The sequence below is a fragment of the Acinonyx jubatus genome, chromosome E4, assembly GCF_027475565.1.
Source record: "Acinonyx jubatus isolate Ajub_Pintada_27869175 chromosome E4, VMU_Ajub_asm_v1.0, whole genome shotgun sequence".
In the NCBI taxonomy this organism is placed as follows: domain Eukaryota; kingdom Metazoa; phylum Chordata; class Mammalia; order Carnivora; family Felidae; genus Acinonyx; species Acinonyx jubatus.
The window spans coordinates 48,271,572-48,294,460 of record NC_069395.1 but is presented as its reverse complement, the minus strand read 5'-3'; the positions used below and the strand labels follow the sequence as shown (position 1 = coordinate 48,294,460).

General features: G+C 42.7%; 1 long non-coding RNA gene and 1 other non-coding gene across 3 annotated transcripts in view; one reads left to right on the top strand and one right to left on the bottom strand.

The window, feature by feature from the left end:
- LOC113603801 (uncharacterized) overlaps window positions 1-22,889 on the top strand; it is a 44,404-nt gene that overhangs the window by 7,396 nt on the left and 14,119 nt on the right. For both annotated transcript variants that reach the window (XR_008293076.1, XR_003425511.2), the window contains exon 2: window positions 7,878-7,991. This is a non-coding gene — a long non-coding RNA (uncharacterized LOC113603801). The remainder of the gene's footprint in view (window positions 1-7,877; window positions 7,992-22,889) is intronic.
- On the bottom strand, window positions 20,926-21,032 carry LOC113604013 (U6 spliceosomal RNA). The gene has a single exon (XR_003425828.1). It is a non-coding gene; the product is annotated as a U6 spliceosomal RNA (small nuclear RNA).

Genomic DNA, 22,889 nt, shown 5'->3' with positions numbered 1-22,889 from the left:
ATAGAAGAGGGAAACCAGACTGCTGAACAGTAGTAAATTCTGTCACACTCATCATGGGAAAACAGGAAAGAGATGAACATTTATGGAGTACTTACTATGTGCTGGCATTATGCATTTATTATAGTATATAATATACTTTAATAGCATCTCTTTTTATATGTTGCTGGATTCAGTTTGCTGGTGTTTTGTTGAGAGCTTTTTCTTGTGATGTCTTGGTCTAGTTTTGGTATCAAAATCCTCTTAGATTAAGTTAGGAAGTATTCCCTCTTGTGTTTTTGGAAGAGTTGATAAAAGAATTAACACAATCCTTCATAAACTTTTAGTAGAATTCACCAGTGAAGCCATCCAGTACAGGGCTTGTGGGGAAAATTTTTATTACTAATTCAGTTTCTTGGCTCAGGTCTAGTCAGATTTTCTTTTCTTTTTTTGAGAGAGACAGCATGCACACACAGCCGGGGCAGAGGGAGAGAGAATCTTAAGCAGGTTCCACGCTAGGTGAGGAGCCTCATGCGGGGCTCTATCTTGCAACTGTGAGATCATGACTTGAGCTGAAATAAAGAGTTGGATGCTTAACAGCCTGAATCATCCACGTGCCCCAGATTTTCTATTTCATCTTGAGTCAGTATTGGTGGTTGTGTCTTTCTAGGAATTTGTCCGTTTCATCTGGGTGATCGAATTTGTGGATATAACCATTGTTCATAATATTCTGTTACAATCCTTTTTATTCCTGTGAGGTCAGTGTGATCCCTTCGTCTTCCCTGATTTTAATAATTTGAGTGTTCTCTCTTTTCTCTTGGTCAATGTAACTGAAAGTTTGTCAATTCTTTTTCATTTTTCAAAGACCCAACTTTTAGTTTTCTTCATTTCTATTTTTCCTCTTTATTCCATTTATTTTCACACTAATATTTATTGCTTGCTTTCTTCTGCTTGCTTTGGATTTTGTTTGTTCTTCCTTTCTAATTTCTTTTTTTTTTAATGTTTGTTTAATTTTGAGAGAAAGAGACAAAGTGCAGGCAGTGGAGAGGGGGGTGCAGAGAGAGAGGGAGACACAGAATCCAAAGCAGGCTAAAGGCTCTGAGCTATCAGTACAGAGCCTGACGCGGGGCTCGAAACCATAAACCGTGAGATCATGACCTGAGCCGAAGTCGAATGAACACTCAACCGACTGAGCCACCCAGGCACCTCTTTCTTTTCTAATTTCTTAAGGTGCAAATTGATTTGAGACCTTTCTTCTTTTTTAATATAGGCATTCACAGCTTCTAAGCAGTTTCTGCTGCATCCCACAAGATTTGATATATTGTGTTTTATTTTCATTTATATCAAACCTTTTATTCTAATGTCCCTTGTTATTTTTTTGACCCATTGGTTATTTAGGAATGTATTTAATTTCTGTATATTTGTAAATTTCCCAAATTACCTTCTGTTCTTGGTTTCTAATTTCATTCTCTTGTGGTTGAAGAATGTACTTCCTATGATTTTAATCATTTAAAAATTGAGACTTGTTTTACAGTGAAACATGTGGTCTTTCCTGGAGAAAGATCCATGTGCACTTGAAGAATATGTATTCAGTTGTTATTGGGTGAAGTATTCGATAGATATATTCTGTCTCGTTGGGTTATGGTGTTATTCAAGTCTTTGGTTTCCTTGTTGACTTTCTGCCTGGTTTTTATATTCATTATTGAAAGCGAGATATTGAAGTCTTCACCTGTTTTTGAATTATCTATTTCAATTCTGTCAATTTGCTTGGATTTTGAGACAGTTTATAAGTGCATAGATGTTTGTAATTGTTTTATCTTTTTTGAGATTGACCCTTTTATCATAGAATTTCTTTTTCTCAAGCAACAATTTTGCCATTTACTGGTATGATACAGTAAAATTAATTAGTATAGTATTTTGTCTGATATTAATATAATTACCCCAGCTCCCTTCTGTTTAGATGGTATGTTGCTTTCCATTGTTTTACTTCCAACCCAGCTATGCCTTTGGATCTACAGTGTATCCCTTACAGAAAGCATACATTTGTATCAGGTTCATTATTTTCATCCATGCTGCCAATATCTGCCTGTTAACTGGAGTGTTGAAGTGCTGGTCTTACTGAGGATCCTTTCTATGTGATGAGTTGATTCTTTCCTGTTATTTTCAAGATTTTAGCTTTGCCTTTGGCTTTTCATAATTTGATTAGTTTAGTTTAGCTTTTATGTCTCTGAAAATCATAGGTGAAACTCAAGCTGTTCCCCAAAATTGGCATAAAGTAACCACTTTTAACCAATCCCGTCACTAGGAAAACTCTAGTGCTATAGCCAATCATTATAAAAACTTAACAGCCTCTGTATTTTCACCGAATAAGCTGTTCTAAACTAATAATCCTCTGAGCCTCATTCTGCCATTGGTTTGAAAGCTCCCAGTTTGCAAACTGTTTTTATGTGCACAAACTAATTAAACTAATTAAACTCTCCCTAATTTAACTCTATTTTAATGATCTGGTGATATGATTTAATTTTATTTCTGGTTTTTTGACAGTATCTAATACATAAATAGTAGATTTATTGTGAGGATTATATAGGCAAATATACATAAACCCCAATAACTGGGTCTCACTTAATGCTACGGTAATTTTTTCTCTTTTTGGAAATTCATGCTCAAAGGGTGGTAATGCTACTCCCATTTGTGTCAAATTATTATTTTTTTATTGATATATAATTGACACATAACATTATATTAGTTTTGGGTATAAACATAATGGTTTGATATTTGTATACATTGTGAAATGATCCCCACAATAAGTCTAATTAATATCTGTCACCATACATAGTTACAAAAATTTTTTTTCTTGTAATGAGGATGTTAAAAATGTACACTTAGCAACTTTCAAATATGCAATACAGTTTTATTAACTATTGTCACCCTGGTTCACGTGATATCACCATGACTTATTTAGTTTATAACTGGAAGTTTGTACTTGTGGCTGCCTTCAGTCATTCATTGTACCAGCCCTATACCCCGCCCACCCCCCAACCTCCAGTCTGTCCTCTGTACCTCTGAGCTGGTTTTCCTTTTGTTTGGTGGGTTTTTTAGATTCCACATAAAAGTGAGATCATCCAGCATTTGTTTTTCTCTGTCTGATTTACTTAGCATAATGCCCTTGAGGTCCATCCATGTTGTTGCAAATGGCACAGTTTCATTCTTTTATGGCTGATTAGTATTACGTGTGTGTGTGTGTGTGTGTGTGTGTGTGTGTGTGTTACATCTTCTTTATCCATTGATCCACTGATGGAGCTTCAATTGTTTCCATGGCTTAGCTATTGTAAATAATGTTACAGGGCGCCTGGGTGGCTCAGTTGGTTAAGCATCTGACTTCGTCTCAGGTCATGATCTTGTGGTTTGTGGAATGAGCCCTGTGTCAGGCTCTGTGCTGACAGCTTGGAGCCTGGAGCCTGCTTCAGATTCTGTGTCTCCCTCTCTCTCTGCTCCTCCCCCACTCATGCTCTGTCTCGCTCTGTCTCTCAAAAATAAACATAAAAAAAATTAATGCTGCAGTGAACACAGTGGTGCATACATCTTTTCAAATTAGTGTTTCTGTTTTCTTCACAGAAATACCTAGAACTGGAATTGCTGAATCATATGACAGTTCTATTTTTAACTTTTTGAGGAACCTCCACACCGTTTTCCATAGCGGCTGCACCACTTTGCATTCCTATCAGCAGTGCACAAGGGTTCCTTTTCTCCACATCTTCGCCAACGCTGGTTATTCCTTTGACAGTTTGATTTTGATATGGTTGAGGTACTTGAGGTTCGTTGAGCTTCTTGATGTGTAGGTTAATGTTTTTCATCCTGTCTGGGAAGTTTTCAGCCATTATTTCTTCAGATAGTCTTTTGCCCTTTCTTTTTCTTCTGGAACCCCAATTACACGTATGTTGGTACACACATGTTCACACAATGCTACATACGCGTATGACCCTGTGGATTCCAAGGAATGTGTTGGAGTTTTTCAAAGCCCTATAAACGTTTCATTCTACAGATTTGCCTTTGAAACTTTTTGGTTAGCCTACTGTTTACCCCAGCCGTTATCCATCACCTCAGGCGTAAAGTGACGTAGTTGCCTCTAGTTGTTGTTGACAAACCTACCAGGGTAAAAGGTTTTTAACACTGAGTGAGCTCCAAGATAGGCCAAATCAAGAGTTTTGTCAGTGGGGCCTGTCAGGAAATCAGTAGACAGATGAAATAATGACAGTTCTCTGGGGGTGAGGTTTTGAAGGTGTTCTAATCCTGTTTTGTCCCCTCCCGTGGTTGGCAGGTTTGTAGTTTTCACTACAGTTGGAGACTCTTGGTTTTCAAGGCCACCACAGAACTGGAGGGAGTGTACATTAAAATGACACACAGTTGGGGCTCCTGGGCGGCTTGCTTTCTGAAGTGGGATTAGGGAACCAGTAAGGCACAGGCTGTGAATTGTTATTAAGAAATCAAGGGGCACCTGGGTGGCTCAGTCGGTTAAGCATCCAACTCTTGCTTTTGGCAAAGGTCATGATCTCATGGTTTGTGGGATCAAGCCCCCCATCAGGCTCAGCATTGACAGCACAGAGCCTGCTTGGGATTCTCTCTCTCTCTGCCCCTCCCCCACTCATTCTCTCTCTCTCTCTCTCTCTCTCAAAATAAATAAACTTAAAAAAAAAAAAAAAAGGAAATCAGTATTGGGGCACTGGGTAGCTCAGTTAGTTGAAAGGCTGATCTTGATTTTGGCTCCGGTCATGATCCCAGAGTTGTGGGATCCAGCCCCACACTGGACTCCATGCTGAGCATGGAGCCTGCTTAAGGTTCTTTCTCGCAGGAGCTCCTGGATTCAGTAGGTTGGGTGGCCGATTTCAGCTCAGGTCATTATCTCACGGTTCATGAGCTTGAGCCCCGCGTCGGGCTCTGTGCTGACGTTCAGAGCCTGGAGCCTGCTTCACATTCTGTGTCTCCCTTTCTCTCTGTTTCTCTCTCTCTCTCTCTCTCTCAAAAATAAATAAACATTAAAAGATTCTCTTTCTCTGCCCCTCCCCACCCCTCTCTCCCCCGGTGCTCTCTCTCTCTCTCTAAAATAAAAAAAAGAAATCAGTATTGAGAGTTACAATTTTGAACAGTACATTTTGTTTGCCACCAATCTCCTGGACTCCCAGCTCCCCTCCAACTAGTCGGGAGTTTGTATTAGTCCTTTCCATTCACATCCACTCTGGATGGGGCAAGGCCCAAAGTAAGCCCAGGTCATAAGCTTCCATTGCACCCACTCAGGGTCTAAGAGAACAGATCCCAGTGCCTGCCTTGACCCACCCATTTCTTTTCTTTCTTTGTCAACTCCTTTTTTTCTTTGCCTTGGATTACCTAAAGCTGAGTTCATTGAGATCTCAATAAGGTCATATTGTAATTGCAAATTCACAACAGGTTTTCAGTTCAACGGGATGAATTTTCATGGTGCTCACAGAGGATGCACTCACCGAGGGCATCTCAATGGAATTGCAGTTTGATAACCAAACAGAAGCACAATGGAAGATTGTGGTGATTAATACAGCCCCATTCACAGCCACCCAAAGATAATCCACCGTTCCCTGTGATTTGAATCCATCAGAAGGAAAGGCGGGGAAAGAAAGGATTTGGTTACAGCAATTGGAATAATTCTAGGTTTATCTCATGGTGTGTGTTTGGGTTACTGAGGTTAAAAAACTCCTGGTTGGACCTTGAGCCCCATGGGAAGCTGCTGCCTGTCCTCTCCTTTGCCTTTGGAGGCTTCCCCACTAGAATACAGCCGATCGCTATTGCTAAGCATGCCCTCCCCACCCTTCCCTGACACTCCAAAAATAACCTCTGCTGAGACCTTCCCTTCACACACATGCATGTGCAGAGTCAGGTGCACGCGCACGCACGCGCACACACACACACACTCACAGGAATAGCTCTAGCTTCTGCCTTTGTCCTCTACTTTGAACTTTTTCTCAGGCTTCCCCACTGGTCTTCCTTTAGCTGTATACCTGAATTCTTTCTCTCTATAACATGGTTAACAGATGTCTATCATTAGACCATCAGGTTTCATTAAATTTTCAAAATTTAATTAAACACTTTTTGGAGATAGTTATAGATTCACATGCAGTGGTAAGAAATAATACAGGGAGATACCATGTGTTCTTCACCAGGTTTCTCCCAGTGATATAACATCTTGCAAAACTATGGCACAAATGGCAGCCAGGATATTGACACTGGCATAATCCCCGGATCGTACCCAGAGGTCCCCTGTCTCACATGTATGCATTTGTGTGTGCACGTTTAGTTCTATTTTATCACGAGTGGTGGTTTGCCTATCAGTCACCATCTCTCATGTTAGTTTTGTATAACCCCACCCATCTCCCTCTCCCCACTCCCTCCTCAGCTCCCCAACCTAACCACTGATTTGTTCTCCATCGCTATAATTTTGTCGTTTTCAGGAGTGTTTTATAAATGAACTCATAAGGGGAGACTGGGTGACTCAGTGGGTTAAGCATCCAACTTAGGCTCAGGTCTTGGTCTCCCGGCTTGTGGGTTCGAGCCCATGTCGGGCTCTAGGCTGACCGCTCAGACTGGAGACTGTTTTGGATTCTGTGTCTCCCTCTTTCTTTGACCCCTCCCCCATGCTTTCTCGCAAGCGCGTGCTCTCTCTCTCTCTCGCTCTCTCTCTCTCTCTCTCACTCACTCTCTCAAAAATAAACATTAAAAAATGATCTCATAACATATGTAACCTTTTGGGAATAGCTTTTTTCACTCAGCCTAATTCCCCTCTGATCCACCCAAGGTTTTCTGTATATCAGTGGTTTCTACCTGAGTAGCATTCCCAGGTATAGATGGACATTTGATTTAACTGTTTACCCAGCGAGTATCTGGGATATTCAGGATATCTGGGTTTCCAGTTTGGGACTAATTGGAATAAAGCTGCCATGAACATTCATATACAGGCTTTTGTGTGAACATAAAACCTATGTTTTCATTTCTCTGGGATAAGTGCCCAAGAGTACAGTTGCTGGGTCATGTGGTAATTGCATGTTTAGATTTATAAGAAACTACCAAATGTTCTCCAGAGTGATTGTATCTACCAGCAATGTGTGAGTGATCTAGTTTCTCTGCATCCTTGCCAGCAATTGGTATTATCACATTTTTAAAAAACTTTAGCCATTCAGTAGGTATACAGTGAAATCTCATTCACTCATGAAAAATCTAATTTTAAAAATCTATTTAATATTTTAACTTTTATTGATTACTTGCACAGCTTTCATAGATTTTTATTTTTTAGGAGCTTATTTACAACTGAACAATTGTGTGAAGCACTGAAAAATTTCAAATAGTATTTCACATAATTTCATTTCACTCATTTGGTCACACATTTTTCAATATGCTAAAAATTCTATCAGTGCCGGCTTTTCAGCCATGACTTGATGTACAATATTGAAACCCTTTCAACAATTGTCAACTCAAAAGTTAACATGACATATACTGACTGTATGAATAACGTAGTCAAATGACTATTCCGGCCTTTGTGGGCCTATTATAAAGGGAATTGCTTTGTCCACATACCAATTATGTTTCTGTACATATAAAATAGTTTTCTTTTTTTAAAGGTATATATTTACTTATTTATGAGACAGAGCAAGGGTGAGCGGGGGAGGGGCAGAGGGTGAGCGAGAATCCCAAGCAGGCTCCAAGCTGTTAGCACAGAGTCCAACGCGGGGCTCAGTCTCACAAACCTTGAGATCATGACCTGAGCCGAAGGCAAGAGTCAGCCGCTTAACCGACTGAGCCATCCAGGTGCCCCATAAAATATTTTTTTAATTAAAAACTTCAACTATGAAAAAATAGACACCTGGCTATTTCTCTTCCAGCCCTTCCGAAATGAGGATTCACTTAAGCTGCCTCCCTGATTCCATACTCCGTGCAGGCCATGTCCTACCCCAGCTTTCAAGCCGTCATACCTGTACCTCAGAGAGAAAAAAGAGGTAAGGGGGGGAAGGCCCAGTGTTTCAGGCTCCTATTTGTCTGGGAGGGGAATCTGACATTTTTAGCAGAAGACTAAAACGTTTACTTTGAAAAAAGTAGAGACCCAGTTGCCTAGATACTGTCAGGAATACAGATCATTGAATCTGTGGGTGGCCTTAGTTGCTTTGTCCCTATCTGAGTGTCCAACGTGTTTAGGGGAAAATGAGACCGCTCTAACAAACAACCCATACCTGCTTGGGCTTTCTCTGTGGCCCTCTGGGTGTGTAGGTGTGTGCATCACATACCCCCACATATGCAGGTAATGAATAGCTTAGTATAAAAACTCTGCAACAAATATCAATTCTGTAAATTACCAGGGAGTCCTAATTGGGTTTGCTAGCAAAGCAACTTCTCTAAAGACTATAAATAGTAGGCACGTGCCTCCGTAAGCAGTGCAGCTATTTCTTTTTTAATAAGGGATTCTCATGTTACAAGGACATCACAGATTACTGAATAATTTATTTAATGGTACATGGTATGAGCTTCAGTCTTTGCCAGTGAGCTCATGGCCAAATGTCTAAAGAAGATAAGGTGAGCAAAAGCTAGAGCTCAGACTTGGGTGAGCTGCTTATTTTTTTTATTAGATATGTATGGCTATTATAGCCCTGTACACATATTTTACTTGATATGATCTCAGCTTCAAAGGTTGTAAATAGAATAGAGGCACCACTTTATTACTGACATTTAGCTAACTCATAACAATGCACTCAACACACAGCACTGAGAAATAAAGAAGAGAATGATGACCTCGTCTACACTTGGTGATTTTAACAAAGGGCTGTGACGTGTAGGGGAGTGTTTGTTCTCTATGAAAATGTAGGGAACCAAGAGAGGGCAAAATTCAATAAGAGGATGTTAGATTTGGAAAATGGAAACAAGAAAAAAAGATGTTGATGGCTATTTTTCTGTGAACCTCTATTGTTATCTTTTCAATGATTTGGAGTTGAAAAACAATTACTTCTAAGCTTACAGATCTTCGACCATTTGCCTCGAAGTATATACAACTCTCAGGTGAGCACAGGTAGCTTGGAAGACAGGTACCCTTGCCTGTCAAATGTAATTTTGATGAAGATTAAATTTGTTTAAAAAGAAAATTTAAATTTGACAGTAGAAAGATGGCAAAAGGCTGGAACAGGTACATAACATAAGAGGAAATTTATGTGGACAAAAAGTGTGGCAAAGGGTGCTTTGTTTCACTGACCAGTTAAAATTTTCAAGTCCGACTTCAGCTCAGGTCATGATCTCACGGTTTGTGAGTTTGAGCCCTGCATCAGGGTTTGTGCTGACAGCTCAGAGCCTGGAGCCTGTGTCAGATTCTGTGTCTCCCTCTCTCTCTCTGTCCCTCCCCTGCTTGCACTCTGTCTCTGTCTCTCTCAAAAATAAACATTTAAAAAAATTTTTTAAGAAAATAATAAGTGCTAATTAGAATGAAGAATAATGAGAGCAACTGCCAGGGGGAGTTGGCATTGAAGCAATGATTTTAGAAAGTAGTTGCTGATATCAACTGAGGTTGAAGATTCGCACACTTCGTTCCCCGTTGAAGAAATGCCATTATGGGAAAATGCCCTAGAGGTGGCTGTATATTCTATACACCGGGACATACGCAAAAATGTTTTTAGAGACATTGCTCAGAATAGTGCCAAGCTGGAACCCAAATGTCCACCCAGCATAGAAAGACTAAATAAGAGCTACAGCCACTGTATCAGTGAATTTTACAGATCTCAAGACACAAATACACAGAGTGAGGGTTCATTGGCAGAAGGCTCCTAAACAGGCAGAACTAAACTCTGTCGTTTAGGGGTGCATATAGAGACAGTAAAAGTATAAAGACAAGCACGGAAATAATTATAACAAAAGTCAAGATAGTGGATACTTTGACGAGAAGGGAAGTATTGTGACCAAGAATATTGAGACTTCTGCACACTAGAAGTGTTCTTTCTTCACCTGGCTGTGGTTCCGCTGATTTTCACTTTATAATTGTTTATTGAACTGGGTACTGATGTTTAATGCACTTTTATGTATGTAGGTTATAGTTCACACCCACCTGGCCACGCAAAATGCTTTCTAACTGTACCATTAAATGCTAAAAGATCAGGATTTTAAAAAAGAAACTCCTGAGTTCAATGTAATGCCATTAAAAAAATAAACTTTAAGTATTAAAAAATAAATTTAAGTGCAAGTTCAGCTGAATGAACATTTGAAACAATAAGCCAACTCTTCCTACATAGTTCCACAAGAGCATTCTGTAACGCCTGCGGGGAAGTCAGGCCGGAAGAGAGGAGATCTCCAGAGCGCTGGCCGCCAGAGCAGAGGCCCCTCCCAGCCAGCCCTGATGCTCAGCAGCTGTTTCCCTGGGCAATTCTCTGGGCCTCGTTCCTCATCTGTAAAGAGGATCAGACCGGATTAGAACTCCTCTGAGAGTCTCCTACTATATTCCTGGGAGTTCTCTGTGGAAACTTAAAAAAAAATTTTTTTTATAGAAATTCTTTTCGTTTTGACAAGTATCTGAAGAATATGAGCATCATCTGGGACATCTGTAGGTCCGCCTTAGAACTGACAGTGCTACCTTCACTCTGGGTTTATGACTATATTGGGGCCAGATGTGCCATTTTGTCCTGAGCCAGTAAGAAGAAAACATAGGTGACCTTAATGAGTAAAGTCTGCATTTGCCAAATGACCTTATGAAAGACTCACAACCAAAGTTTTCACAGTTTGAAGGGACAATGTTGTGTGAGATTTGAGTCATGGGACAATGCCTGACCCAAAGAAGGGACTAGGCACTCGAGTAACAAAGCAAGGGGCAGTTTCCTCCACAAAAATCACCCCATCTGCCTCCTTAAGTTAACGTTGTTACCTCTTACTGGTTTCCTATTTGGTTTGTCAAAATTGTGAATTTGTTTTGATTTAGTAACTATTGAAGTTACAAGCCCATGGGACGTATGCCCAGTTTCATGTTTATACACATTTAGCTATCAGTCTTATAAAAGTAATTTACATCAACACTGGAAATCCTCAGAAAGTTTTTTCTTGAAGGCACCACATGTTATTTGAATTTAAGCCACGCTGAACCTTATGAACTCCACTAGCCCTCCTGTGACTTTTGTTTCCATTTTGGAAGTCAAGCCCTTTCCAGAGCCAGTGTGAGGCTGCCTGGGATCCAACCCTTTTCCTAAGTAGCAGTAACTCTCATTGGCAGGCAATTTTGCTTTCTGGGGACATTTGAAAGTGTTTGGAGACACTTTCCATTGTCACAGCTGGAGTTGGGGGCTAGTCAATGGAGGCCAGGGATGCTACTAAACGTTGTATAGAGCACAGGACAGCCGCCATTGGAAAGAATTATCCAGGCCGTAAATGCCAATAGTTCCCAGGTTGAGAAACCCTGCTTTCATTCTCTACAGCTTTAACTTCTATACGAAGAAAATTTTCTGGGTCTTTTCCCAGTTAATCAGAGTAAGGCAGTAGTAGTCTCCTATGACTTATCTTTCACAGCACCTGTTTCCTTCCACACAGGCAAGCAAGCAAAAACAATCCCTCAGGCATGAAGTCCGTTGCATGACTGGCTTGATTTAAGGGTAGAGGTTTGGAGGGGTCAGGCATTTTGCTATTTTTTTGAGGCAACCTTATTCCTGGTCCTCCTCTCTCAGGTCCCGGTCTGCCATCTACATAGAGTCATTTTGCCTGATGTTTATAGCTGGTCTCTGGAGGGAATGTGGTCTTAAGTGATTCCCAGAGGAAACCGCTGGAAACAATATTTGAACAGAAATGGTAACGAGAGCTTCAAACAGATCAGAGTGGTTTCAGACATCTGAGAAATGTGGGTCAATCTCCAAAGTGGACCTAAGGGCCCACGTAGTTGTGTGGTGATGGGCCTGTACTGGCTGCTGAGGAATGTCTATCCCCTTGCTATCTGTCCTCGTGTAATTATTATATTTGTTCATGTGGATCCTGCTCTATGTTCCTAGGTCCTATCTCATCTTCCCTATCAGATGTTTAACTCTTTGTGGATAGATCCTTCCATGTCTCCTGTTGTCACTGGAACACCACCCGACATGCTCAGCACGGTGGCCGGCTCTGTGGGTGGTCAACAGTGTCAGTGAGCTATGAAAAAAACAGGCCAAGTGGCATTTGGGGAAGTGGTTTCCCAAACATTGCCTGCCTCCTCTCCAGCCCCTCGTCTTGTTCACCTGTTATTCCAGTGACCAGACTCCAGTCAGAACCAGCCTCTCAGCTTTGGAAGCATTAGAATCTATAGTGTTCTCCTGACAAGAACATAGCCCTTAATCTCTAGGAACAAAAAAGGGATTGTGTTCTCCCTTCCCAGGTCTGGGCAGGCTGCCTAGGGTACAGTTGCAGTTCTGAGCACTGCTCAGTCTCCACCTCATCTAGTCCCCTCCCTACCGCAGTGCTACCACAGGGTCACCGAGACTGCTGTGGGCAAGTGTCCATCCATCCCTGACAACCAGTGATACAGGCACCTGACTGGATGCCTCACATCCTGCCTAAAACCACTACCCTTCCCCTCCCCCACATCTTTCTAAAAAAAATTTCCTCTGTCTAATATGTAGTCTTTCAAAGACACAGCAGAGGCACCATGCCTTTAGTACAACACATGTGCCGCCTGGGATGTGGCAAATATGGCCCTTATCTCCTTCCCCGGACTTTGCAGTCAAGTGCTCTACCCCTGAGCTATACCCCCTGGACTTTGGAGGTCTGCTCAGAGCCCACAGCTGAGAGAAGGCTGGAGCTGTTGTGGGCGAAGACAGGTCTGAGGGCGCAGGCATCTCCGTTTGGCACACACAGCCTGCAAAACTCCTTTCCCTGTGGGCTCTTGGGTGCCTCCAGCTGCCTGGGTCCTGCATACCTGTGGGCCTATGGGGCTCAAGGAGGCTTACTCGAACAGGCATGCAAACTCTGGCTAAAGTAGCAAACCAAAGGCAAGAGCAGCTGGGCATGGGCTGTAAGGGGGGATGAGGCCAGACCACGGAAAGGAAGGCCCATCGTGGGGTCAGAGGTCGGAGGGCTGCTGAGCACAGCAAGTACCATCGTAGGAGACAGGTTAGTGGAAATGGTTCAGAAGACCCCGAGAGAACCGGGCTGGGGGCTCTCTTGTGGGATCTAGTGGTGTGTTCGGTCTAGGGGAGGGGAACGGAGAGGGAGACCCACTTGGTAGCATCAAGAGGATTAGACAAGACTTGACCAGTCCATTTTCGCCTGATTTACAGTTTACTTTTAAAGTTTATTTGTTTATTTTGAGAGTGTGTGTGAGCAGGGGAGGAGCAGAGAGAAAAATAGAATCCTAAGCAGGCTCTGCACTGACAGTGCAGAGCCCGAAGCGGGACTCAAACCCACAAACCGTGAGATCGTGATCTGAGCAGAAATTTAGCCTGACTTAAATCTAAGATGTTCAGACTTGGTTGTGGGGAAGGCAAAGAGCAGTTGGAGTTTTCCCTGAGTTTACCCCAACACAGTGGTGGCCTGGAGCCCAGCCTGCGATTCCAAAGGGCGAGCTGGACCCCGTGCTGGCCAAAGCATGGGCGGGCCCCCAGCTTAATAGTGGGGACTGGCTGAACGGGGCCCTCCACCCAGTTTGAGGCAGATCCTGACTTGAGCCTGCTATGGTCATGTGCAAAGTGCAACCTGCTGCCTGGTCAGCCTCGCCAGGCATTTGTGAGGTACGTCCTACAGCTCCCACCTCTCCTCCAACCCTGGGGGCGGGCGGCACTCCCTGCACCCCTGCCTTGTGAGTGGGCCTGGGAGGGGCAGGGCCACTCGGAGGTCTGAGATCTGGGTTGTAGGCAGGGAGGATGGTGAGAACCCACCTGTGAGATGGGGTCTGACCAGTGCAGTGACCCACGGTCTAGGTTGTAGCTGATCTGGGCCCCTGTTCCCCCTTCCCCTGGCAGCCAGGTCTTTGTTCTTGTCATGGTGGATTAGCTCCCTAAATAGAGGTTGCACAGAGAAAACAAAAGGAGGAAAAGGGGGAAATTAATAGCTCTGGTAAAAGATCTGGTGGGGAAGAAAGTTAAAACCAATTGACCAAATGAGAGTTTGATGATTCCATACACTCTGTGGTCCTTTTCTGATACATAGACAGGGATCACAGTTAAATGTTGGGTGTAGGCACAAAACACACTTCACACCTATTCGCCTACGAATTCTCAAGTCTTCGTCTTGAAAGCTGGTGGGCCCAGGGCTTAAGATCCCCCCCGCCCCCACTCCCGCCCTGGGACTGATGCCACCAGGTGGTATCGTGCATATGACCCGCCTGCAGGCTGAGTGACAGGACGCTTTTCCTGTGAAGACAACTGGGTAGTAGCTACACGGAGCGTGTGTGCTGTCTCACTGGCACGGAGGAAAGACACAGAGATGAGCTGCAGGAGGGGAGAGAGTGGAGGAGGCAGAGAAACGTCTCTCTTTACTTCACGCTCTGGGAGAACGCTAGAGTCCTGAAGTCTGGCCCCGAGGGATCACCACATTTTAGAGGAACATCAAGGAGCAGATCTGAGTGGCGGGAACAGGCCACACCGTGAGAGCCCCAAGTGCCCCTCTGGCAAGAAGAGAAGATCTTGCTGCCAGGAATCTCAGGGCTAGAATTCTCTGCTAGTGGCCTATCCCCTTTCACCTTTTTTATTCTTCATCTTCGCTGGACTTACCGCTCAAAAGAAAAAGCAAAGCTAGACTGAAGTTCCAGAAAGAGTCTCTATGGCTTCTTTAAATCAGGTGGGCTGTGAACCTGTAGGAAACGTCAAAACAGAAACAAAGGGAAGAAAGAAATCTCTTCTGCACCAGCAACTGTGCCATTAAGCTCTATTAGTGTATGGGATGTGGGGCGGAATTATTGCTTCCATCTGAAATCCAATTTCTACTCCACCCATAATGGCTCTCAAGAGGCGACCATGATGCCCTACTAGTTCAGGTGACCTGAACCTGCTCTACTAGTACAAATAACAACACTGGCTGACTTTCCGCCCAGAAAACTAAGTGCATCCAATTTAATATAATACCCACACCATATACCTTTGGCATACAGCTGGTGACTATCGGGAAACACGGAGTTGCAACTCAAGTCACCTCAGTCAGTTGCAAAACCCCCCTTGAGTGTCAGGCAATAGAAGGAGAGCCAAGGAAAGGAACGTTTCACACTTGCATGGCCTTTTTACAGCTGCCTTTACCCACACGGTTGCACTTGCTGCTCACATCAACCTCCAAAGGAGACAAAACTTATTGCCTTCATTTCACGAATGAAAACAGTGGTCTAAGAGCGGTTAAATGACTTCTCAAAAGCTATACTCTAAGAGGCAGAACCTGGATTAGAACCAGGGTGCTCTCACTTTAAATTCAGGACTCTTCCAGCGATGGCCATGGCTTTTAAACTGTGTACCCCACAGAACATCCTTGGGAAGGAAGGGAAGCCTTGCATCCTTGGCTCCTGCTCAGGTGGGAACAGCTCCAATTTCATTTGCTTTATCTGTTGGCGTTCCATTCAAGGTTTAAAATAGATTGAAAAGTCCCTGCGCTCTGCCATGATGCCCCCAGTGGGGGGTTCGGCCACAGGACAAGGAGCCCACTTGGAATGCACACAAAGAAAGGAGGGGGTAGAGATACCGGCACCCCGGGTAAACTCCCTGCACGCCCGGGCCCTGCACTTCAGATCTTCTCGTAGGGAAAGAAACAGCTGAGGCTTGTCAATTTGGGGAGGTACTTCCTGGCCTGACATCACAGGGTCAGCTTTGTGGATCTCATCCAGACAAATCGAAGGCCCTCAGCAGACTCTAAGTCACAAGCCGCCTAAGTTTAATGAGCTGTTACAGCCCCGTGCCTGGTAAGCAGTACTTCCAGCCTTCTCCATGCGCTGGCTCCAGTGACATCTATGCTGATCCCAAAGGCTGGCTTATTCCGGGTGTCACTTCTTCATGGTATGAGGCCACTGAGGGGGTCACCCTCACCAGCCTGAGTCCTGAGACCTCCTAACAGTTTGTCCCTTTCTTCCAAGCTCTTCTTTCACATGGCTCTGTCTGCTCTCTGACCACTGTTCTGATCTTCCCAGGAGCCCTGCATTACACCTGCTAGTTTTAGCTTCTCCAAATGGAACTGCTTAGAAACAGCCTCCTTCTCTTCCCCAGCTTCCCAGCTGGCAAATATTCTGGCTTACCAAGGGCCTCCCGGAGCTGTGTAGAGTCAGGAAAATCCTTTAAGGTTTGGTTTTGACCCTTTAAGCTGGACCCTTAAAAAGCTGCTTGCTACAGATAAAAGACAGGTCTAAGGTCTGCCTTGGCAGATCATTGAGGTTGGTGGACCAAATGTAGGCTTTTGTTCAGATTTTACAAAGCACTTACAGCCTGGTTTTGTCATTTGTTTTCACATCTCTCTCTCTAAACTGTGTGTAATAGGGGCGCCTGGGTGGCTCAGTCGGTTAAGCGTCCGACTTCAATTTAGGTCACGATCTCGCGGTCCGTGAGTTCGAGTCCCGTGTTGGGCTCTGGGCTGATGGCTCGGAGCCTGGAGCCTGCTTCCGATTCTGTGTCTCCCTCTTTCTCTGCCCCTCCCCCGTTCATGCTCTGTCTCTCTCTGTCTCAAAAATAAATAAACGTTAAAAAAAAATTAAAAATAAACTGTGTGTAATAGAAAGAAGTCAGACCTGGATTCGAGTCCCAGCTTTGCATTGACAAACTGTGACCTTAGACAAACTACTCAATCTCTCTGGACTTCCTTTCTTCATTTATATAAAAATGATAATACACTGCACAGGGTTGGTGTTTGTTTTTTTTATGAAAAATTAATGAAATAAATCTATAGAATGCTTAGCACAGAGTCAGATTTCAATAGATGCTAGTTTCTTCTTTCTCCTTAAGGATAAAACCCTAAACTTACCCATGTCTGTTTTCCCAAAATCTAGTACAATGGCTAGTACGTAACATATTCTCAGTGAATGTTGACAGTATGAATGAATAAATAAGGAGTGAATCAAGAGGGCATATATGAAATTGATAGGCCACAGGAAAAGTTGCCAAAACAAATAAAAGTATTAGTAATTAAGAGTGAGAAATCTATTAAATGCTCCAAAATGTACCTATAAATATGTTCACTGTTGTGTTCTTTATAATAATGGAACTTTTGAAATAACCTAAATGTTCAACAAAGGGGACTGGGTACATTAATTAAAGTAGTTTAATTTTAAAATTTTTAATTTTTAATTTTATAGAGAGAGAACATGAGCAGGGGAGAGGGGTGAGGTGGCGGGGGGAGGAGAGAATCTTAAGCAGGCTCGACGCTCAGCATGGAGCCTGACACAGGGCTTGATCTCATAACCCTGGGATCATGACCTGAGCTGAAACCAAGAGTAAAACATTTAGGGAGCTTGGGTGGCTCAGCATACATGCTTTCTCTCTTTCTCTCAAGAATAAATAAATATTTTAAAAAAAGTGTTGGATGCTCAACCAACTATATAAACTACTATATTAAAGTAGTTTAATATAGGGTCACCTGGGTGGCTCAGTCAGTTGAGTGCCCGGCTCTTGATTTAGGCTCAGGTCATGATCTCATGTTTCATGAGATGGAGCCCTGCTTCAGACTCTGCACTGACAGCAAGGAGTCTGCTTGAGATTCTTTCTCTCCCTTTCTCTCTGCCCTTCTGCTCATGTGCACGCATGTGCACCTCCCCCCCTAACAAATAAATAAACTTAAAAAAATAGTTTAATATAAAATTCTATGCAACCATGTTCAAAATGTAAATTTTAGAAGTATGTTCCATGAAAATATCCAAAACATGTTTTTAGGTAAAATGGTATGTTAAAAAATTGTACTCCTGTAAAATTATATTTCAAAAGAAAGAAATGCCTGGAAGAATATTAATAGGCAATGGTTATGTCTAGATGGTGGAATTATAGCAATTTTTATTTTATATACTGTATTATCCAACATTTGAATTTTTATAATCAGGAAAACAAATTTCTTTTGGAAAACTAAAACACACAAACATAACAACCAGTGACAGATTTTTTTTTGGTTGTAAATGTCAAAACCCACTTTAAACCCACATAGACGCAAAGGAAAATGTATCTGGAAGACTATTTTGGCTGCAGAAAGGTTGTGGTATGGCTGGACCTCAGGAATAGGTAGAAAGAGATCCAGCACGCTGCACCTCTGGGTGTGGGTATCATCCCTTCTACTGCAGGCCAGCTTCCTCCACATGGCAGGAGATGCTATCTTGATGAGCTCAGAGCTGCTAGTCTCTGCCACAGAGAGAAAATGAGCACCGTGCTCTGTGGTCCCTAGGTCGTGAATTCCAAAAATACACTGCAATTGGTCCCACTGGATCGGATGTCGATCCCTCGCCCAGTTGCTGTGCCCAGGGCATGGCGGTGTTCTGTAATTGGTCCACCTTGTGGCTCATTTCCATCTTTTGGTCCATCAGTGTGCCCAGCAGGCAAGGTCCTGTCAGAGGAGCTTAAATAATAGGTTGAGAAATGATGGTCTCCTTCTCCCTACACCCTTCTGCTGTGAACTGATATTTCCTTGGAGGTGAGGGAGACAGGATAGGACATTCTGAGTGTGTTGGCTTAATTTTGGTTTTCAGAGGAGGGCAGGGGGAGGCTGGAAGTAGAACGATGGCCAGGATTGGACTATCCAATTGCATTATCAACATCAGATGCAATGAGTGAGCTTTCCTGACATGTCCTTGTGCTGGTGTGAAGATTCATCTGAGTCCTTGAAGAGCATATGGCTCAACCCAGGGGCTACGTGCTGGCTGGACAGAGACAGCAGCTTTTGTTATTGTAATTCCCTCTCTTCCTGGGCACCGTCCATCACTTCCATATAAGTAAGGAGAAACAGATCTTCTAAAGAATGATGCATGTTCTTAAAGTATCTTGCATAGAACAGCCAGAGCTCAATAAAACATTCAGTGCATTCCCTGCTTTATTTACTTACTCAGGAGGTGGTGATTTCATTTATTTCCAAAATAGAGTGAGTGTGTCTAGAAAATAAACATTTTAAAATACTGTAGGACCTCATGATATCATGGCTTACTGTTATAATTCAATTTGTGATAAGTTACTATGTTGGAATGGGATCATGGCACCTCTGGTGGTCAGGAGCTATGCTTTAGCCATCACTGAGCCCCAAGGTAGTGCTGGTGCACAGTAGGTACTCAGAGGTTAAGGATGTTCAAAAATCTAGGGGTTCATTCTTAACAGACTTGTTTCCTTGGGTTTCTTTCTTTCTTTCTTTTAGTGTTTATTGATTTTTGAGAGAGACAGACAGACAGACAGAGCATGAGCAGGGGAGGGGCAGAGAGAGAGGGAGACACAGAATCTGAAGCAGACTCCAGGCTCTGAGCCATCAGCACAGAGCCCAACACAGGGCTCAAACTCACAAGCTGCAAGATCGTGACCTGAGCCGAAGTTGGACCCTCAACCGACTAAACCACCCAGGTGCCCCTCTTTGGGTTTCTATTGTGGTTTTTTTTCTTCCTTTCTGACTTTTTTCTCCTTTTTTTTCCTGTATAGTAAGGATACCATCCATTTCCCCACATCTTCTGGTTCTTGCAATAAATCATTTTCAGAGGCACATTCTTACTCTGAGCCTTTGGGATGATGTTCCCTTTACCTTGTTCTACAGCATTTCCCCACATAATTCATTTTTTGCCCTTTTACCCATCCTTTTGATCAAGGTAGGATCTATCCTCCTACCAACAGAGAAGCTATTTGGACTGCCTTGGGTTGGGCTCACTATCCACTTGAGCATTGGCTGAGCACTATAGATGGCAGTGGGTTCATGGATACACCTCCCAGCCCACTGTCAGCAATTGTCTTGTTCTTGTGGGGGGTTTAGTCTAGCCTCCTAGCAAAAACATTGCCCTGGAGGCTCTTCTGGCCATCAGTCTATTTCCTTTTGCCCTAAAACAATATGGCACAGATGACATTATATTTCTAAGATGCACAAAAGGATTTTAATGTGGCATCACATAGAATCACATGTCTCATCCCTCCATAGCCACTGCAGTGAGAGCACATTATAGCACATTTTGTTTATTCTGAAACTTAATTATCATTGAGCACTGAGGGGGGACAAAAAGAGTATTCTTGCTTTCCTGTTTAGTATATAAAGAGCTATGGAATGAAAAAAAAATCTACCAAAAACCATGACAAGTCTGGCGATTTTTATCCCATGTCCATGCCCATGTGTCATCACTATGCATTATTCACCTTGCTTTTCAGTATGAAATTGATTTTTAGTTGCAAGTAAAGGGATATGCATCAACAGCTGCCTAAGTGGTAAGGACATTTGTTTTTATTAAACAAGAAGTCCAGAGGTATGGCCTCAGGGATGGTCTAACCACATCATCAAAGGCTCAGGCTCTCTCTCTCCTTCACACTCTGACTTAATAGGCATGTTGCTTTTCTTCATAATGTGTATTGCTTCACAGACTTCGTGTGGCTACCTTAGTTCCAGGCGTTACATCCATATTCCAGATGGGAAGGAGGAGAAAGGGATCACAGCAAGCTTTTCTGCAAGTCTGTCCCTTTTATTAGAAAAGCAAACAGTTTCTGGAAAATTCCCAGCCAACTTTCACTTTATGCCTCATTAGTCCCAGCTTGTAACACTTTACTCCTAGCAGCAAAGGAGGATGGAACAATGAGCATTTTGTAAAGAGAAGTCGTGTAACCATGAGTAGATTGGATTTATCAATCTTAATTCATTCCCCAAGTCAAGGGATATTGCTGCTACACACCACCCACCTCCACCACCACCCGAACAGAATTAGTGTTGTGTTAGCAATGACTGCTGCTGACAGTCCAGGGCAACCTTGGCAGCATTATTTTTAGCTGCAGTGATGGTGGCTGTAGAACTGACCGGTGCTTTTCTAAGATAAAGGTACTTTGAAAAGAGTGAAATGACGTATGTTTGTTCACAAATTTGTGTGTTATCACTGCGCAGGGGCCAGGCTAATCTTCTCTGGATCGTTCCAATTTTAGTATATGTGCTGCTGAAGCGAGCACAAAATGAGGTCTGGTTCTGATCACTGATAATAAATATGGAGTCAATGGAATGGAATATTATCCAATACAACATACTTTAAAAATGACAGCATGACTTACTGAATTGAAGAAGACTACAGAGAAAGCAAATCAAATAATACTTATACAATCTTCCTTTGTGAAAGCAAGTAATTTCTGAATCCAATATAAAAGGAATTACAAACACCATTTGCATTGGTGGTTCAAATTTCTCCAAGCAAGTAAATTCTGAGAATCAATCACAGACTTCAAACATCCCTTTCTAGTCTCTATTTCTACTGAATTCAGAGTGAAAGGTATTTCTTGGGTTGTGGCTTCTTCTACCCAAGCAAAGACTACAGAGGCCCATTGCCTACTTCTGTTTCTTACCCCTCCCATTATTGTCTCTCAAGCTCACACCTTCGTAAGGTTAATTTTGGTATTAGAGGTCTTCTATTAGTGCTCACAAAGTGAATGGTACAGAGTTAAGGTGTCCAACCATCCCGGATTCCTAGGACTGAGGCTTCCCTAGGAAGCAAGATTTCAGTGCTAAAACCAAAACCATCCTAGGCAAACTAAAATGGCTGGTCACCCTAGGGATGATCACCAACATGAAAGGGGGTGAAGGAGAGGGAGTTTGAGAGGAAGGAAGGAGAAGGAGGACCTGGGAAGTCTTGGCCATTCAACCCAACTTCAAATTTCATGGTTTTTCTTTCCATCTTAATAACTAGGGTTCCTGCACATCAACTCACGAGTGATGCTTGAACTCATCATTTCTTCAGGTTCTTTACTCTTCCAACCTGTACCTGTACCTAATTGCCTCAACCTAATTGCCTCCCAATTCTTCCCCTCTATCAATGTTTCCCAATTCCTATTCCCGGTCACCAGACTCAATGGCATTGTAAGTGAATGCTACGAAGCCCCCTCTGATCTGACACATAGCAACGATAATGAACATAAGAAAGAGAATTTTATAAGTCATATTCACACTCAAAAATGAGATACATATATGTCCTCAGTCCTGGAACAGAATCAAAATGCAAAGCAAAGAGGGGCTGATCTGAGGCTCTGGATCTGGAAGTAGGTAGTAGGAACTGTGAGTTTGGCTTCTGCGGATAAAAGCCCGCCAGAGGGGAAAGGAGCTCTGTGGGAGGCACAGGAACCAGAGTCATGCTCAGAGCTCACAACCGGAAACTGGGGCAGGGCTTCCCTGGCTTGTGAAAGGAAGCCTGAGGTGTAGCTTAGCCTTTTAAGAGAACCAGGCTCAAACAAGAACCCCATGTTCAGAAATACATAGAGAAATACATAAAGAAAAAGAAAGGCAGGGGAGAAAACACTCTTACATATCATGATCCTGTAAACTCAGTTTTAAAATTCATAAAGCTAATACTAAGAAACAGCCAATAAAATCAATAACTGTAATATGAGTTTTTCCAGAAAAAAATAATAAAAAATTTTGAAAAAGACTTGAAAATATGTGTGCATTTAGAATCCTTGAAGAGATCAACGAAGGCATTACATCCTTACAAAAAATACATGCCAGTGATCTATTATGCCATTAAAACAGACAAATAAGTACAGGTGGATATAAAATTAGAAATTAGGAAGAAAAATATAACCATTGAAAAATTTTAAAGACTGTAGGATAGTTTCCAAACTAAATGTAGTTGCACAGAGAGGATTAACAAATTGGAATTGGGAGGAATTCATGCAGAAGGTTACAACATCAAAGGGGCCATACAAATGAGAGAGAGAATGGCAGGTGTTGTGGTTATAGACTGGGGGCTCAGGAAGGGCTTGTCAAAGCAGACATTTGGTTTCGTTGTCGTTGTTGTTGCTGCTGCTGCTGCTGTTAGAGAA